Here is a 20,220-nt window from a genome sequence, read left to right as displayed (position 1 = left end):
ACATAGCAACGAAGGAATTGCTCCAAGGCCTGATTGGATCGTTCTGCGGCCCCATTGGACTGAGGGTGGTAGGCCGAGGAGAAGGAGAGATGAATCCCCAACTGGGAGCAAAAGGCGCGCCAGAACCTGGACACAAACTGACTCCCCCGATCCGACACAATCTCCTTAGGCAAACCGTGCAACCGGAAGACCTCCCTGGCAAAAATCGTGGCCAACTCTTGTGCAGAGGGTAACTTCTTGAGAGGAACACAGTGGCACATTTTGGAAAACCGATCCACAATCATGAGAATGACCGTATGGCCTCGGGATGCAGGGAGGTCCACAATGAAATCCATCCCCAGGTGTGACCATGGGCGCTCCCCGGTGGCTATGGGTTGCAGAAGGCCCAACGGAAGGTGCCGAGGGGACTTACTCTGGGCACAAACGGAGCATGCCGCTACATATGCGGCGATGTCGGAACGTAGGGAAGGCCACCAGAACAGACGTGAAACAGCCCAGGACAGCTGATTCTTTCCAGGATGCCCCGCGGTCTTGGAGTTATGGTAGGTTCGCAACAACCGAGTGCGCAACTCCTCAGGCACAAAACATCTGCCGTTGGGTCTCCCAGAGGGAGCACCAGATTGAGCCGCCAAAATCTGCTCACCCAGGGGAGAGGTCAGGCTGGTGCGAATGGCGGCCAGGATCTGATTCGGAGGTATGACCGAAGTCGGAATCGACTCCTCCCTGGACAGCTCGGAGTACTGCCGTGATAAGGCATCCGCCCTGATGTTCTTGGAACCGGGTAGGTAGGAGACCACGTAATTAAAACGTGACAAGAACAGAGCCCATCTGGCCTGACGTGGTGTCAATCTCTTGGCCTCAGAAAGGTAGGTCAGATTCTTGTGGTCCGTCAGGATGAGAACCGGAACCACCGAACCCTCGAGCAAGTGCCTCCATTCTTTAAGGGCCTGCACGATGGCCAATAACTCCCTGTCACCAATCTGATAGTTGCACTCCGCGGAAGACAGTTTCCGGGAGTAAAACCCACAAGGAAGCAGAGGACCCTCTGGTGTTCTACGCTGAGACAGAAGGGCGCCTACTCCCGTCTCAGACGCGTCCACCTCGAGGACAAAGGGCAACCCAGGGTTGGGATGCAACAGAATCGGAGCCGACACAAAGGCGGACTTTAGGGCCTCAAAAGCTCGGATGGCCTCGAGCGGCCAGACCTGGGAATTACTGCCCTTCCTGGTCAGATCCGTGAGAGGCTTGGCCAGCATGGAAAAGTCCCTGATGAACTTCCGATAATAATTGGCGAAGCCCAAAAAGCGCTGCAGGGAACGAAGACCACTGGGCTGGGGCCACTGTAAGACAGCCGAAACCTTCTCAGGATCCATGGAGAACCCCTCAGCGGAAATGATGTAACCTAAGAAGGTTACCTGGGATCGGTGAAATTCGCATTTCTCAAGCTTACCGAACAGCTTGTTCTCTCGTAACCGTTGCAACACTCGTCTGACATCCAGAATGTGGGCCTCCATGGATTCAGAATATACCAAGATGTCATCCAAATAGACTACCACACACTGCTGCAACAGGTCACGGAAAACATCGTTGATGAATTCCTGAAAGACTGCGGCCGCATTGCACAACCCAAAGGGCATAACCAAGGATTCGTAATGACCGGTCCTGGTGTTAAACGCGGTCTTCCACTCATCGCCCGCCTTGATCCTTACCAGGTTATATGCCGCCCTCAGGTCGAGTTTGGTAAAGACCGTGGCCCCTTTAAGGCGATCGAACAGCTCGGAAATCAAGGGTATCGGGTAAGCGTTCTTGATCGTGATGCGATTGAGACCCCTGTAATCGATGCAAGGCCTCAACTCACCGCCCTTCTTTTTCACAAAGAAAAATCCAGCCCCTGCCGGGGACGAAGATTTGCGAATGTGTCCGCGTGAAAGCGCCTCCCTCACGTACTCCTCCATGGCCTCATTCTCCGCTACCGACAGTGGATAGACTTTGCCACGAGGAGGAACGGCACCAGATTGTAACTCTATGGCACAATCGTATGGGCGGTGCGGAGGTAGGGCAACCGCGCGCACCTTATCGAATACATCCCGGTACTCCTCGTATTCAGGAGGCAACAGAGAGTCCGAGGAAGTACACAGCAACTTGACAGACCCATGGATGCAACTAGCCCCACACTGCGGTGACCACGAGAGGATCTCGACCGATCTCCAATCGAAAGTCGGATTATGCTTCTGGAGCCAGGGGTACCCCAAGACCACCGAGTAGTGTGGAGACGAAATAACCTGGAGGCAGACCGACTCTCTGTGAACGGCACCAATGGCTATCCCCACTGGAAGGGTCTCATGAGTCACGTGTGGCGGCAGAAGGGGTCTGCCGTCTATCGCCTCAAGAGCCAGTGGGGAACCTCGAGCCTGCAGAGGAATGGAATTGGCGGCAGCGAACACACTATCAATGAACAAACCACCAGCACCAGAGTCCACCAACGCCTGGGTCGTCACCGAGCCCCCGACCCAGGAGAGGACAACAGTGATCAGTGGTTTGTCAACACGGGAAACCGGGGACGAGGAGACTCCACCCAAGATCTGCCCCCGACAGGATCTCAGGGTACGAGCGTTTCCCGGACGGTTCGGACATGCCAACCGAAAATGCCCACCGAGACCACAGTACATGCATCGGCCCTCGCGTCTCCGGAGTGCCCTCTCCCCCTCGGACAGGCGAGCAAACCCCAGCTGCATGGGTTCACCCCCAGACAAGTCATCCCCAGGAGGCGTGGGAGGAGAGGGAGGCACGGGTGGGACAGCAAACGTAGGCACCAATCTGTTAGAAGACCTCCGCAGGTTCTCCTTAAAGGAAGGTCTCTCCCTGAGTCTGGTGTCAATCAAAATCAGGAAAGAAATAAGAGACTCGAGCTCAACTGGTAGGTCCTTAGCTGCAACCTCATCCTTCAAGGCATCCGAGAGACCATGAGAGAAAGCAGCGACCAGAGCCTCATTATTCCAGCCCACCTCTGCTGCCAGGGTACGAAACTCAATGGCGTATTCAGCTACGGATCGTGAACCCTGTCTGATGGACATAAGGAGCTTCGCAGCAGAGGCAGCACGAGCCGGCACATCGAATACCTTCCGAAGAAAAGCAACAAAACCGGAAAACTCGGCAACCACCGGATTGTTGTTCTCCCATAAAGGGCTGGCCCAGGCCAAGGCCTTGTCCGAGAGCAGCGAGATCAAGAAGCCCACCTTTGATCTCTCAGTAGGAAAGGCATGTGGCAGCAACTCAAAATAAATGCCCACCTGGTTAAGGAAACCTCGGCACTGAGTTGGCTCTCCCCCAAAGCGCTGTGGAAGAGGGGCAGAACCGGTCATACCCCGAAACACCGCAGGCGCAACAACAGGTGTCGGGGTAGACTCTGGCGCAACAACCGGAGCGGCAGTAGGAGCGAGCCCAGGAGCGACAACCGACCCATCGGCAACGGGAGCGAAATGAGCCGTGCGTTCAAGCAGGGTTTGCAACGCCACAGCGAACCGACCCAACAGGTGATCCTGCTGATCAAGTCTGGCAACCAGCGTGGGTAGCGAGGATGGCCCTGTACCGTCAGAATTCATGGCTTGGTCCTAATGTCACGGAACCATGAACCAGACGTACAACAAGAGATAAATGAAAATAAGAAGGCTTTATTGAAAATAAAGCTGTAAAGCAAAAGTCCAAACGGATGGTGAAACCGAGCAGAGTCTTTGCGAAGCCAGAGGTCAGGAACCAGAAGGGTAGTCAGACGAAGCCAGGATCAGGAACCAGCAGGGTAGTCAGAGGAAGCCAGGATCAGGAACCAGCAGGGTAGTCAGACGAAGCCAGGATCAGGAACCAGCAGGGTAGTCAGACGAAGCCAGGATCAGGAACCAGAAGCAGCAGCAGTCTTAGAAGCATGTGAACACAAGAGGACCAAGCAAGGAACTGAAGCCACAGACCTCCTATATATATGAGCTAGGCATCCAGCTCCTCCCAGGGGAAGGAGGAGCCGCAGGGTGGAAGGCTACAAGAAACCCAGGACCCAAGATGGCCGCCAGCACATGTCAAACGAAGGAGAGCAGCAAGCAGGTAAGGCCTCTTTCACACTTGCGTTGTTGGGATCCGGCATGCACTTCCGTTGCCGGAGGTGCCTGCCGGATCCGTAACAACGCAAGTGTACTGAAAGCATTTGAAGACGGAACCGTCTTCCAAATGCTTTCAGTGTTACTATGGCACCCAGGACGCTATTAAAGTCCTGGTTGCCATAGTAGGAGCGGGGAGCGGGGGAGCATGGATCACGTGATCCATGTGATCACGTGATCCATGCGCTTGGGGCGCCCTGACGTCACTCTGGAGCGCCCGGGGAGCCGCACGGACGGTAAGTATGCTGCTCCCCTGCTCCCCGCTACACTTACCATGGCTGTCAGGACTTTAGCGTCCCGGTAGCCATGGTAACTATTCAGAAAAAGCTAAACGTCGGGTCCGGCAATGCGCCGAAACGACGTTTAGCTTAAGGCCGGATCCGGATCAATGCCTTTCAATGGGCATTGATCCCGGATCCGGCCTTGCGGCAAGTCTTCAGGATTTTTGGCCGGAGCAAAAAGCGCAGCATGCTGCGGTATTTTCTCCGGCCAAAAAACGTTCCGTACCGGAACTGAAGACATCCTGATGCATCCTGAACGGATTACTCTCCATTCAGAATGCATTAGGATAATCCTGATCAGTATTCTTCCGGCATAGAGTCCCGACGACGGAACTCTATGCCGGAAGACAATAACGCAAGTGTGAAAGAGCCCTAAGACCATGACACTATTGTGGCATCAAATGAGTCTATTTTATCTGCACCTGCCATGTTAATTGAGAAGGTTTTGACTCCATTGATAAAAAATTCTCCATCATTTTTATTAGACACAAATCATTTTTTGTCTGATATTAAAGATCTACACCTAGAGACAGGAAACCTCCTGGTAACTTTTGATGTATGCAGTCTGTATACATCAATTGAACATACAAAAGGTCTTACTGCGGTTGAATTGATCCTGGAATCATCTAATTATACTTTACAGGAAAGACATTTTTTTCTGCAGTTACTTGAGTTAGTTCTGCGGGAAAATTATATTTTATTCCAGGATACCTTCTTCCAGCAGAAACGGGGTACTGCGATGGGCTCGCATGCCGCACCGCCATACGCAAATAGCTATATGACATGGTTCGAAGATAATTTCATATATAAAAATTTACTATACATACAATATTGTATATTTTGGCATCGTTTTATAGACAACATTTTTTGAGTATGGCGGGGCGGCAGCGAGTCCCTCGAGCAGTTTACCCATGATTTGAATAACATATGGCCTGAGTTATCTTTTACAATTCAAAGTGATTTACATCAGATTAATTTTCTGGATACGTTGGTGATAAAAGGTCAGGATAATTGCATACAGACTGATTTATATATAAAAAAAACAGATAAGAATAGTCTGTTACACTATTCTAGTAATCACTCACCTTTTGTTAAGAAATCATTACCCTTCTCGCAGTTCAAGCGGGTTAGGCTACTTTCACACTATCGTCGGGGCTCCGCTAGTGAGCTACGTTTGAAGGGTCTCACAAGTGGCCCCGAACGCATCCGTCCAGCTACCAATGCATTCTGAGTGGATGCGGATCCGCTCAGAATGCATCAGTCTGGCAGCGTTCAGCCTCCGCTCCGCTCAGCAGGCGGACACCCGAACGCAGCTTGCAGCGTTCGGGTGTCCGCCTGGCCGTGCGGAGGCAAACGGATCCGTCCAGACTTACAATGTAAGTCAATGGGGACGGATCCGTTTGAAGTTGTCACCATATGGCTCAATTTTCAAACGGATCCGTCCCCCATTGACTTTCAATGTAAAGTCTGGACGGATCCGTCTGAACAATTTTCAGACTTAGAATTTTTTCTAAACTATAATGCTGACGGATCCGTTCTGAACGTATCCAAACGTCTGCATTATAGGAGAGGATCGGTCTGTGCAGACACCAGACGGATCCTCTCTGAACGCTAGTGTGAAAGTAGCCTTAAAAGAATTGTATCAGATGAATCTGTGAGGGAAACCAGATTGAATAGGATGGCAGATAAGTTCTCTCCCAGAGGCTATCCTAGATCCTTGTTAGATTCTGAACTAAAGAAATGTACTAGCAAATTTGAGATTGTAAAATCTCGTGGTGAGAATAGACGGTTACCGTTTATTATCAAATATCACCCATGGATCAACAAGATTTGCCATGTCATAAATAAACATTGGGGGATCATGTGTGCAGCCTACCCAGATAATATTGAATTTTGTGATGTTCCTATGATCTGTTACAAGAGAACTAAAAATATTAGAGACACCATTTTAAAAGCAGACATAGGTGGCACCACGAATATGCCACGTCAACTTTTTCTTGCTACATCAAAAAAGGGCACTTTTCCCTGCTTGCAGTGCGTTCATTGTTCAGCGGTTATCAAAGGGGAATCCTTTTCCCATCCACACACAGGTAAAAAATTTCCTGTACAGGGCTTTTTTACCTGTGACAGCATTTATGTTGTATACTTGTTAAAGTGCCCTTGTGGCCTTGTGTACATTGGTGAGACATCTACCAGAATGAAGGACAGGTTCAGTAACCATAAATCCACCATACGGAAGAAAAATCTGCTGTTGCCTATCCCTTTTCACTTTGATAGATGCTCTCACAATGTTTCACAACCTAGATTTCAAATCATTGAGCAAGTGTTGCCACCACGTAGAGGTGGCAACAGGTTGCTTATGCTTAAAAAACGGGAAAGTTTTTGGATACATACCTTGCAAACCCTTGAACCCAGAGGTCTTAATCGAGAGTATGAATTAAGTGCATTTTTGTAAGATTTATCAATGTTTTTCTTTTAGACAGTAATGTATCTGAATATATACATATATATACACAAAAAAAAATTATCTTTTTTATAAAGATAATTCTTCTTGTCTCACTGTTTACAGCTGCGTTGCACTAATATTCACAATTTCTAAAGCGTTTTATACCTACATATTATAATTGAATAACCCACTAGCGCTTACAGGCTTACAAATTCACTGTCTTAATCACTGGCAGTGTCCAGCTCCTGGCTGGGGTATAGGAGACCCAAAAGAGTTTAGACAATGCACTAAAAGGAAATTCTCTTTATATGGCAGCTGTGCACAGAGATGGCAAAATAAGTGAACATGTGTAAAAGGAATGTAGTAATGTTGTTGTTTTTTCCTTTTTTCTAAATTTAGATTACATATTCAACATGTTCGTTGATTTGGTGTTCAACATTTTAAGTGTTTTGATGCTTATGGGGTTTAGAAAAACGATTTCATGGAGGAAGAGCAAATAACAAGTACAGTTTTAAGTAAGTATAAAAGAACAGATGGGTAGTATTGTATGTTTAGATTAAATCTTAAAGCTTTCTTCTTTCCCCTCTCCTTTAAAGGTAACGTTTAATGATGACACGTCAGGAAGTAAAAAAAAAAAAAAAGCAAGTCTGCGAAGAAGACACTTGACAACTAGTGAACGTACAGGTCTTACAAGTAAGTCTAATTCCCCCCGGCCCCCCACCACACACACACTTTACTTTAAAATACAATTACTAATTATTAGTGAGCAAATTACCCGTCTAGAATCGCTAATCGAGTCTCTAAACGGGCAAGTTGCAACACTGATTGGCATTGACAATTTGCAAAAGAGTTTGCTTCTCACCGAGCAAGCACTCTTTGGGGTAGATGAGGCGGAGGGTGAGAGAGAGGAGGCTGAGGAAAGTGAGGTAGCTAGCTGGGTAACAGTTAGAAAGCGGGGTAGAGGGAAGAGTACCAGGGAGGCTAGCCCTGATCTGACACACCCCAACAAGTTTGCACGTTTGGCAGATGAGGGGGATGTCAGTCCAGGGATGGCACTGCTGCAGCCGGACACTTCCTCTGCCAGTCAGGGGAATGTCAGCTCCAGTAAGCAGGGAACCAGGAGAGCAGGGCAGGCCAGACAGGTGCTGGTAGTGGGAGACTCCATTATTAGGGGAACAGATAGGGAAATCTGTCACAAAGACCGTTTTCGCCGAACAGTGTGCTGTCTTCCTGGCGCTAGAGTTCGACTCATCGCGGATCGGGTTGACAGATTACTGGGAGGGGCTGGAGAAGATCCAGCGGTCATGGTCCAGATCAGAACCAATGACAAAGTTAGAGGTAGGTGGAGAGTCCTTAAAAATGATTTCAGGGATTTAGGTCAAAAGCTTAGGGCAAGGACCTCAAAGGTAGTATTTTCCGAAATACTGCCTGTACCACGAGCCACACAAGAAAGGCAGTGGGAGATTAGGGAGATTAACAAGTGGCTCAAGAACTGGTGTAGGAAGGAGGGGTTTGGGTTCCTGGAGAACTGGGCCGACTTCTCTATCGGCTACAAGCTCTATCGTAGGGACGGGCTGCACCTCAATGGGGAAGGGGCAGCTGTGCTGGGGAGAAAGATGGCTAGAAGGTTGGAGGAGTGTTTAAACTAGGGACTGGGGGGGAGGGAAATTACACTATAGGAGGGGAAGATAGTGCAGATAGAGACCGGGGGCAAGGTAGTGGGACTGTGGTAGGAATTGAAGTAGGGACTAGAACAGTTCAGAAGGAAAGGTGTAGGGTAAAAAATATACATAAACCTCTCAAATATATGTATACTAATGCCAGAAGCCTGACTAATAAAACTGGTGAACTGGAATTAGTGATGTGTGAGGAGGACTATGACATAGTGGGAATAACTGAGACATGGCTGGATGATAGCTATGACTGGGCAGTTAATGTACAGTCTGTTTAGAAAGGATCGTCAAAACCGAAGAGGGGGAGGGGTTTGCCTTTATGTAAAGTCCTGTATAAAGCCCACAGTCCGTGAAGATATAAGTGAGGGACATGAACATGTGGAGTCACTGTGGGTAGAGATACATGGAGCTAAAAACATCAATAAATTACTAATAGGAGTTTACTATAAACCACCTAATATACCAGAGTTCACAGAAAATCTACTACTAAACGAGATAGACGAGGCAGCAAATCATAATGAGGTGGTTATTATGGGGGACTTCAACTACCCAGATATAGACTGGGATACTGAAACTTGTATATCTCATAAGGGAAACAGGTTCTTGGCAATAACCATAGACAATTACCTCTCCCAACTGGTTCAGGGCCCGACTAGAGGGACGGCCATACTCGACTTAGTATTAACCAATAGGCCTGACAGAACAACAGACGTGCAGGTTGGTGGACACCTGGGAAATAGTGACCATAAAGTAATAACCTTCCAATTATCATTCAAAAGAGCGTTTCTACAGGGAGGAACAAAAATACCAAACTTCAAAAAAGCTAAATTTAGCCAACTAAGAGGCCTATAGGCCTAACTAACTGGGACAAAGTCCTCAAAAATAAAAATACAGCCACAAAATGGGATATCTTTAAAAACATCCTAAAATCTCATTGTGCGAGGTACATACCGTATTGGAATAAAAGGTTGACCCTTTCAGGACCAAGGGTCATTGATGCCCCAGTGTCCAGGTCAAATTTTACAAATCTGACATGCGTCACTTTATGTGGTAATTGCTTTGGAACACTTATTTATCCAAGCCATTCTGAGATTGTTTTCTCGTGACATATTGTACGTCATAAATTTGAGTCAATATATTTCACCTTTTTTTATGAAAAAATACCAAATTTATTAAAAAAATGTAAAGATTCACAATTTTCAAAATTTCAATTTCTCTGCTTCTAAAACAAAAAAGTCATACCTAATAAAATATTTACTACTTAACATTTCCCATATGTCTACTTTATGTTGGCATCGTTTTGGAAATGTCATTTTATTTTTTTAGGACTTTAGAAGGCTTAGAAGTTTAGAAGCAATTCTTCAAATTTTTAAGAAAATTTCCAAAACCCACTTTTTAAGGACCAGGTTCAGGTCTGAAGTCACTTTGTGGGGCTTACATAGTGGAAACCCCCCATAAATGACCCCATTGTAGAAACTATACCCCTCAAGTTACTCAAAACTGATTTTACAAACTTTGTTAACCCTTTAGGTGTTCCACAAGAATTCAAGGAAAATGGAGATGAAATTTCTAAATTTCACTTTTTTGGCAGATTTTCCATTTTATTACATTTTTTTCTTTAACACATTAAGGGTTAACAGCCAAACGAAACTGAACATTTATTACCCTGATTCTGCGGTTTACAGAAACACCCCACATGTGGTCGTAAACTGATGTAAGGGCGCGCGGCAGCAGAAGGAAAGGAACGCCGTATGGTTTTTTGGAAGGCAGATTTTGCTAAACTGGTTTTAGATGCCATGTCCCATTTAAAGCCCCCCTGATGCACCCATACAGTAGAAACTCCCAAAAAGTGCCCTATTTTGGAAACTAGGGGATCAGGTGCCAGTTTTATTGGTACTATTTTGGGGTACATATGATTTTTAATTGCTCTATATTAAGTTTTTTGTGAGGCAAGGTAACTGAAAAAGGGCTGTTTTGGCACAGTTTTTAGTTTTTATTTTACAAGATTCATCTGACAGGGTAGATCATGTGCTATTTTTATAGAGCAGGTTGTTACGGACACAATGATATCAAATATGTCTACTTTCTTTGTTTGTTTCAGTTTTACATAATAAAGCATTTTTGAAAAATAAATTATGTTTTTGTGTCTCCATTTTCTGAATGCCATATGTTTTTTATTTTTCTGCCGATCATCTTGTGCAGGGGCTAGTTTTTTGCAGAAAGAGTTGAGGTTTTAATTGGTACCATTTTTGGGTACATAGGATTTTTTGATCATTCATTATTACACTTTATGGGGAAAGGTGACCAATAAATTGGCTGTTTTGGAACAGTTTTTATTTATTTATTTTTACAGCGTTTATCTGAGGGGTTTGGTCATGTGACAGTTTTATAGAGCAGATCGTTACGGATGTGACAATACCTAATATGTATACTTTTTCTTATTTATTTAAGTTTTACACAATAATAGCTTTTCTGAAACCAAAAAAATGATGTTTTAGCGTCTCCATAGTCTGAGAGCCATAGATTTTTTATTTTTTGGGCGATTGTCTTAAATAGGGTATCATTTTTTGCGGGATGGGGTAACGGTTTGATTGGTACTATTTTGGGGGTCATAAGCCTTTTTGATCACTTGCTGTTGCACTTTTTGTGATGTAAGGTGACAAAAATGGCTTTTTTTTACACTGTTATTCTTTATTTTTTTTATGGTGTTTATCGGACGGGGTCTATCATGTGATAAATTTATAGAGACGGTCGTTACGGACGCGGTGATATCTAATATGTGTATTTTTATTTTTCATTTTTTATAGGAAAATGCTATTTCTTTTTTTTTCATTTTTTTCATTTTACATTTTTATTTATTTATTTATTTTTACTTTTATTATTTTAATTTATTTTTTTATCAAGTCCCTCTTGGATCTTGAAGATCCAGTGGGGCTGATGGCTGTACTATACTTTGCAATGCTCTTGCATTGCAAAGTATAATACAATCATATGCCCTGTAGGTGGCAACAGCGGACGCTTTTGCAAAGCGTCCGGTTGCCATGGCAACCATCGGGCGCAGCAGCCCCGGTGGTGGAGAGAGGGAGCCCTCTCCCTCTATTAACCCCATGGATGCCGCTGCCACGGCATCTATGGGGTTACAGCAGAGTGTCAGCATAGAGCTGACACTCTCTGCTGATGGCGGCAGCTCAGGAATGGAGCCGCCGCCATCACACACAGCAGGGGTCCGCACGGCATGGGGGCATGGGGGCAGCGCTGGAAAGGGAGGGTGTCACGGCCAGCATTGAGGGGGCAGGAAGAATGTATGGGGCGGGGAGGGGGCGGACCTCAGGAGGCAGGAGATAAGCAGCGGAGAGATTCAGCGGCAGGCGGACACAAGGGGGGGCTTGGAGGGGCACAGATGGGGGGCACACATGGGGGGCACAGATCGGGGAGGGGGGCACGAGGACACATTACCTGATTTCAGGCTCTGATCTGCTGAGCGCAGATCAGAGCCTGAAACCGGCATTTTTTCACTGCCGCAATCCAAATTGGTTAGTCTGTGCAGACTAACCAATCGGATCGATTGTCGGCAAGGGGCCACTCTGATTGGTCCCTTGCCGGCATTACTGAACTGTATGCTGTCCGTGACAGCAGCAGGACAGGGGCAGAAGCTTTAATCCAAGCGATTTGCAGCGCTTGGATTAAAGAGCTGCCATGACGTCTATACACGTGGTAGCTGCACGGGGTATGTGCAGCTATCACGTATATATACAGATTGCAGTTGGGAAGGGGTTAAGGAACAAAAAGAAACCAATGTGTCATGGCTGAGGATGGGGAAAACCCTCAGCCGTGCGGTATCAGCAGATGGATGGTCAGTGCAAGGCCAGGACAGGAATCAGGGAGCAGGTCACCTCCTATCAATCCCTAATTCTGACCCTGTCTCCTAGCCGTATGAGCCGACCCTGATGGTGGGAGGGCTCATACTCCGGAACCTTAGAGTCCCTTCTAGCCCTCAGGGTGGCCCTAGACTAGGAGCAGGGTAAGACGACCTGTTCCTGCTAGATGTGGAGGAACAGGAGTCTCACAGGCCAATGCTACAAAGACAGGGGAACATAAACAGACATATGGCAATGACAGGTAAGTGAGACTAGTACCACACTTACCTGCCACAGACACACAACCTGGAACCCAAGTACAAGTGCTGCTGTCCACAACAACACAAAGGACACAGCACACAACAGACATCACACGGGAACCCAGGAAACCATATGCTGCAATAACAAAAGACCAAACAAACATCTACTAAACACCATACATGAACTTATGACCACAAGGGTGGCCCCCACTGGCAGATGGTATAACAGGAGGATGTCTCCAGCAACCACGGCTGAAGAACCCCTCAGCTAACTGAAAATAGCAGAGGCTTTATAGCCCAAAGTAGCCACACCCACACTCAGACACACCAGGTGATCACACACACAGAAGGGAGTTAACCCTTCCAACACAAGGCAAGGGAAGACGGACACTTAAAGGGGAAGTACAACGCGGGCAACGGCATGCGTGGCAACCATGTCCTGGGGATCAGCCATAGGGCTGAGACACTGCCACCACATGCACACAACACCACACGTTGCCATGGGCAACCAAGTGAAGGAAAGTGTCACCAAACACACCATAGGCCGTGACACAATGTGGATAAACAGAACTGTAAAGAAAGCAATAAATGACAAAAAGAAAGCATATAAATCACTAAAACATGAGGGTAGCACGGAAGCACTGAAAAACTATAAGGAAAAAAATAGAACATGTAAAAAACAAATAAAAGCGGCCAAACTAGAGACCGAGAAATGAATTGCCAAAGAGAGTAAAACTAACCCTAAAATGTTTTTCAATTATATAAATGTTAAAAAGTATAAATCTGAAGGTGTCGGCCCTTTAAAGAGTATTGAGGGGGGAGTCGCAGAGAGCGACGAGGAGAAAGCAAAGCTGTTAAATATTTTTTTCTCCAATGTATTCACTGAGGAAAATAAACTGTCAGATGACATGCAGAATGTAAAAATAAATTCCCCATTAAAAGTGTCCTGTCTGACCCAGGAAGAAGTACATCAGCGACTTAAAAAGATTAAAATAGACAAATCGCCAGGACCGGATGGCATACACCCCCGTATCCTAAGGGAATTAAGTAATGTCATAGCCAGACCCTTATTTCTGATATTTGCGGACTCTATACTGACAGGGAATGTCCCACAGGATTGGCGCATGGCAAATGTGGTGCCAATATTCAAAAAGGGTCCAAAAACAGAGCCTGGAAACTATAGGCCGGTAAGTTTAACATCTGTTGTGGGTAAACTGTTTGAAGGTTTTCTGAGAGATGCTATCTTAGAGCATCTCAATGGAAATAAGCAAATAACACCATATCAGCATGGCTTCATGAGGGATCGGTCATGCCAAACTAATTTAATCAATTTCTATGAGGAGGTAAGTTCTAGACTTGACAGCGGCGAATCAATGGATGTCATATATCTGGACTTCTCCAAAGCATTTGACACTGTACCACATAAAAGGTTAGTATATAAAATGAGAATGCTCGGACTGGGAGAAAACGTCTGTATGTGGGTAAGTAACTGGCTCAATGATAGAAAACAGATGGTGGTTGTTAACGGTACACACACAGATTGGGTCACTGTCACTAGTGGGGTACCTCAGGGGTCAGTATTGGGCCCTATTCTCTTCAATATATTTATTAATGATCTTGTAGAAGGCTTGCATAGTAAAGTATAAATTTTCGCAGATGACACTAAACTGTGTAAAGTAATTTACACTGAAGAGGACAGTATACTACTACAGAGGGATCTGGATAGATTGGAGGCTTGGGCAGATAAGTGGCAGATGAGGTTTAACACTGACAAATAATAATGCAAGTCACCCGTACATACTAAATGGTAAAACACTCGGTAACACTGACATGGAAAAGGATCTAGGAATTTTAATAAACAGCAAACTAAGCTGCAAAAACCAGTGTCAGGCAGCTGCTGCCAAGGCCAATAAGATAATGGGTTGCATCAGAAGGGGCATAGATGCACGTGATAAGAATATAGTCCTACCACTTTACAAATCGCTAGTCAGACCACACATGGAGTACTGTGTACAGTTCTGGGCTCCTGTTAACAAGGCAGACATAGCTGATTTGGAGAAGGTCCAGAGGAGGGCAACTAAAGTAATAACTGGAATGGGGCAACTACAGTACCCTGAAAGATTATCAAAATTAGGGTTATTCACTTTAGAAAAAAGACGACTGAGGGGAGATCTAATTAATATGTATAAATATATCAGGGGTCAGTACAGAGATCTATCCCATCATCTATTTATCCCCAGGACTGTGACTGTGACGAGGGGACATCCTCTGCGTCTGGAGGAAAGAAGGTTTGTACACAAACATAGAAAAGGATTCTTTACGGTAAGAGCAGTGAGACTATGGAACTCTCTGCCTGAGGAGGTGGTGATGGTGTGTACAATAAAAGAGTTCAAGAGGGGCCTGGATGTATTTCTGGAGCGTAATAATATTACAGGCTATAGCTACTAGAGAGGGGTCGTTGATCCAGGCAGTTATTCTGATTGCCTGTTTGGAGTCGGGAAGGAATTTTTTATTCCCCTAAAGTGGGGAAAATTGGCTTCTACCTCACAGGTTTTTCTTTTGCCTTCCTCTGGATCAACTTGCAGGATGACAGGCCGAACTGGATTGACAAATGCCTTGTTTCGGCCTTATGTACTATGTTACTATGTACTATTAGTTTTTTTCAATTCTTCATGTTTATCAGATTTGCCACTTTATCTGTTACTGAATGGTTTTCAATTTTGACTAAAAATGTTCATATACTTATTTGGTTTTTCCTCTGACTTTTCTATGCTCCCTGCCGGTCCTATGTCCTACCCCATCATCTCCTGAAGAGGAAGCCCTTCACTCCTTGGACATTTCCAGAAATCTAAAAATCTACCTGGACAGGACTGCGAACTTTAGGAAATCGGAACACCTACTGAAGCCTCCAAACCCTCCATAAGTAGTTGGGTAAAGGAGGCAATCTGGGAAGCCTTTTTATCCCAAGGCTTGGCTCCTCCATCCTTTGTCACCGCCCATTCCACGATGGCAATATCTACTTCTTTTGCGGAAAAGAATCTCGTTCCACTTGAACAGATCTGTGCTGCGGCTTCCTGGAGCTCCCACGGCACTTTTATTAGACTCTAGGCGTTTGGAGGGGGTAACATTCGGACGTACCATTCTGTCTGCCGCCCTCTCATAAAAAAAAATAAAAAATCTATAGGATTATACCTGGGAAAGGCCCTCCCAATTTGTTGGGTTACTTGCTAGGTCCCGACTTGTGCTGCTGGTTAGGACGTAAGGGAAGCGTTCATTTTTAACGTAAATTTGTTTTCAATTAGTCCTTAACAGCAGCACACAAATTTCCCACCCTTGTTTGTTTCTACTTGTTATAAAAGCACTGAATTATGGGCAGTCTGCCCTTTATAGGGGTGGGTTTTACTAATTATTTAATTATTACTTGGTAGGAGATTTATTGTCATCAAAAATTCCACCTGTCCTACTAGTTTCACAGGGGAGAACTCCTATGTCCTAGGATGGGTTTGGGAGGGCTAGGAGGGGTCTGAGGATGTTGGGGTGGGAGTTCCTGGAGGGGTGTTTGGGTGGGAGCTTTGGAAGGGGTGGGAGGTCCGAGAGGTATGTGGGAGGGGGGCCCATAATTTTTTTTGCTATGGGGCCCAGTCATTTCTTGCTATGCCCCTGATCCAGCGGTTGTGTTTTGACCAACAATCCAGCTGTACTGGAATGGTTAACTCGCTCTTCAACATAATCTCAAGTGATGTCAGACACACTCAGTCTGTCACAGTCGTTACCTCTGGCTGTGACCTTCCGTCCTTGCTCGTTCGGCGCTCCTCGCTGAAGTTTTGTTTCTGTGTGTTATTTGTGGTTCTTTATGGGTTAACTCCCCTGTGCGTCTATTAGGAGTTAATCCTCTCTGTCTGCTCCATGGGTGTGGCCTCTTTGCTGCACCCATGGAACCTGTATAAAAGGCTGAGGTTTCCTCAGTTCTGGGTCAGCGCTCCTGGTGTGTGTTGTCTTGTCCTGCTCCTGGTTTGTACTCTCTCCCATGCTGCTGACCCATGGGATCTGTGTCTGTCTGTGCTCTGTGGGTTTCCCTACTTGTTCATTGTTGTCCTCTTTCCTGTCTTTCTGTTATCTGTTCTGCCAGTTATGTTTTAGTTACTTTGTGTTTATTCTGATGTCTGTGTTCAGCAAGCCTTTGCAGCAGAGTGGCATGCGCAAGGCCACGCAGTATACCACTGGTGGAGCAAGTCCTTCTCTGCTCATTGCCACTCCTGCTCCCTTGCGAGAACTCCTGCTTGTATTATTAGTTGCCCTGTTTTGTATTTGCCTGTCTGTTATGTTTGCCTATGTGTCGTCGGTACCTTCTGGTACCTGTTGTCCGTTCGTTCCTGCTGTCACTGTCTAGTTCACGCTCCAGAGTGGACCCTGGCAACTTCCTGCGGCAAAGTCTAACCCTACCATCTAGGGCTCTAGTGAATACCAGGAGTTGCTTAGTCACGCCCCTCTGGAGTATTACTAGACAGTGGCGCAGTGGGGGTTTTCTCCCACTGTGCTGACGGTACATAGAGCTCATGTTTTGTCTGTGCTGCCTTCCATGTTTTTGTTTGTGCAATAAACTCTTATATGTCAGTACCTGATTTCTGTTTATTGCTTGATGACGCGGTGGTCTCTCCTGGGACCTCCAACTCGTGACAGAATGAACAAGTGAACTTTCACAGAGTTTTTTTTTGTTCTGTTTTCTGCTTATCTGTGGTGTGTGTGCATTCTGTATTTCCCTCTTTATGGTGCCTTTAGGTATTGGATTTGGTTGCCTTGGTGTACTGGCTGCGGTGTTCTCTGTGTATGCTGGTTGTTAGGGGTGACGTCTGGTTGAACCTTTTTAGCTTGCAGTTCTGCCTACGGCCGTGTTTTCCGTTATCGGCGCAGGCATCTGTCTCTGGTCCTGGCCTCTGGAAGGGGGTGTCAGCATGTCTGACCAATCAGTTCTTGGCAGACATGCCATTCTCCGGAGGGGGAGGTGTTAGCACACTGCAGTTCACCATGACTTTTGTAGCTGTGTAGGCTGGCTGCATTCCTCTTGGCGTACTGGCTGCGTTTACCGTGTAGGCTGGTTGCTAGGGGCTGCGTGCTGGCTGCGGTCGTAGTATGTGTTCTGCTTGTGTACCTCTGTACCCCTTTGATTCAGATTTTCTTTAGATTTGAGTTTGGTTCCTGTTCCTGTCCCACTCCTCCGGAAGGGGGTGTCAGCATGTTTGACCAATTAGTTCTTGGCAGACATGTCATTCTCCGGAGGGAGAGTGGAGGGGGAGGTAACTTCTTGGTGCGGTTCACTTGACGTGTATGCCGTGTTGGCTGGCTATCTTCCCCTGGCGTACTGGCTGCGGACCCTCCGTGTAGGCTGGTTTTCAGGGGTTGGGCTGGTTGCGGTCGTCGTGTGTGTTCCTGCCCTTGTACCTTGTCACCCCTTTGATTTCTGTCCCCTTGCCTGGTTCTGTTTGGGTTGTTACCTCACTTCTTCCCCTTTCTGTTTGGGAGGAGAGGGGGGGGCTTTGAGGGGTGGGAGTGTCAGTCGTTACCTCTGGGCTGTGACCTTCCGTCCTTGCTCGTTCGGCGCTCCTCGCTGAAGTTTTGTTTCTGTGTGTTATTTGTGGTTCTTTATGGGTTAACTTCCCTGTGTGTCTATTAGGAGTTAATCCTCTCTGTCTGCTCCATGGGTGTGGCCTCTTTGCTGCACCCATGGAACCTGTATATAAGGTTGAGGTTTCCTCAGTTCTGTGTCAGCTCTCCTGGTGTGTGTTGTCTTGTCCTGCTCCTGGTTTGTACTCTCTCCCATGGGATCCGTGTCTGTCTGTCTGTGCTCTGTGGGTTTCCCTACTTGTTCATTTACGTACTTTCCCGTCCTCTTTCCTGTCTTTCTGTTATCTGTTCTGCCAGTTATGTTTTAGTTACTTTGTGTGTATTCATATGTCTCGGTTCAGCAAGCGCCTAGCTGCAGAGTGCTATGTGCAAGGCCACGCAGTATACCACTGGTGGAGCAAGTCCTTCTCTGCTCATTGCCACTCCTGCTCCCTTGCGTGAACTCCTGCTTGTATTATTAGTTGCCCTGTTTTGTATTTGCCTGTCTGTTATGTTTGCTTATGTGCTGTCGGTACCTTCTGGTACCTGTTGTCTATTCGTTCCTGCTGTCACTGTCTAGTTCACGCTCCAGAGTGGACCCTGGCAACTTCCTGCTGCAAAGTCTAACCCTACCATCTAGGGCTCTAGTGAATACCAGGAGTTGCTTAGTCACGCCCCTCTGGAGTATTACAAGACAGTGGCGCAGTGGGGGTTTTCTCCCAATGTGCTGACGGTACATAGAGCTCATGTTATGTCTGTGCTGCCTTCCCTGTTTTGTTTGTGCAATAAACTCTTGTGTGTCTGTACCTGATTTCTGTTTGTTTATTGCTTGACGACGCGGTGGTCTCTCCTGGGATCTCCAACTCGTGACACAGTCAGGAATCTGTGAGTTCCTCTGACACCACACTTAGTTGGCATGGCCCAAAAACAACCTCTGTGCCCTCAACTGTACTGCAACTGTCTTTCTCTTGCTGCTGCTTCTGCTCGGGAAGTAATGCTGCTGGCTGTGCTCCAATTTTTTTTAGCCAGAACAAACTTAGTGAGGAAATTTAGTAGCTACAGGCCAGCAAAGACTTAGAGGAGAGGTCGGCTCCCTTAGGCGTGCAACTAGTGATGTGACCATTAGACTAGTGAGGATGACAAAAGTGATGAATAGTGTTGAGTGAGCATGCTCGGCCAAACACCAGATGCTCAAGTCAGTGTATTTAAATCCAATTTAGTCTCTATTTCTGAAAAGTTTCTGCCTGGATTTGAACTCACAACCTTCTAGATTAGAGTCAAGAACTTTAACCTCTACGCTATACAGCTACATGTTAACCTGTACTGAAATATGAAATAATACTTCTGCTGTATAGGAATACTTACTACATGACAAACTACTATGAGGTATTTCTGACATAGTTTATCATTCAGCTTTATAGCTGAGTGGTTAAAGTCCTGCCTCTCATGTAGAAGGTTGTGAGTTCAAATCCCAGCAGAAGCTTTCCAGAAATAGAGGCTAAATTAGATTTAATTACACTGGGTATCCCCAAGCACTGACTCCATATATGGACATAGCTATATATGGAGTCAGAGCAGGGACTCCTAAGCCACTAACTCACACAAGGAGATTCCCTCACTGTACAGCGATCTTCTGCATAGACCTCAGTGGGACCCGGCACCCTTTATAGTGTTGTAGAACACTATGCCTTGCAGTAACATGCATAGGGAGTCTGCTGTGGTAGTGAAATAATACTGTGAGTCCAGATGACACACTTAGAATCACTGCACACTTCATTTATTTAGGCAGTCACGGGGCAAAAACTGACAAATAACTCAAGTATGAACTCAGCCTTACAGGTCGATGCTAGCGCCAAGAAGAAGCACATTCCTTTTACACCGTTGTCAGCGGATTCCACATAGATGCCTACAGAACCTGTTCTATTTTAAACGCTTATACAAGTAGAGCCCCCCGACA

General features: G+C 46.3%; 1 non-coding gene across 1 annotated transcript; it reads right to left on the bottom strand.

Annotated features, from left to right (window-relative positions):
• Nucleotides 1-11,675: 11,675 nt before the first annotated feature.
• Nucleotides 11,676-11,761, bottom strand: LOC121000212. The gene has a single exon (XR_005778836.1). It is a non-coding gene; the product is annotated as a small nucleolar RNA SNORD71 (small nucleolar RNA).
• Between the last annotated feature and the right edge of the window lie 8,459 nt (nt 11,762-20,220).

Source organism: Bufo bufo, chromosome 4, assembly GCF_905171765.1.
Source record: "Bufo bufo chromosome 4, aBufBuf1.1, whole genome shotgun sequence".
Taxonomy (NCBI): Eukaryota; Metazoa; Chordata; class Amphibia; order Anura; family Bufonidae; genus Bufo; species Bufo bufo.
Note: the sequence above shows the minus strand (reverse complement) of the source record. Positions and strands in the feature narration are given on the sequence as shown.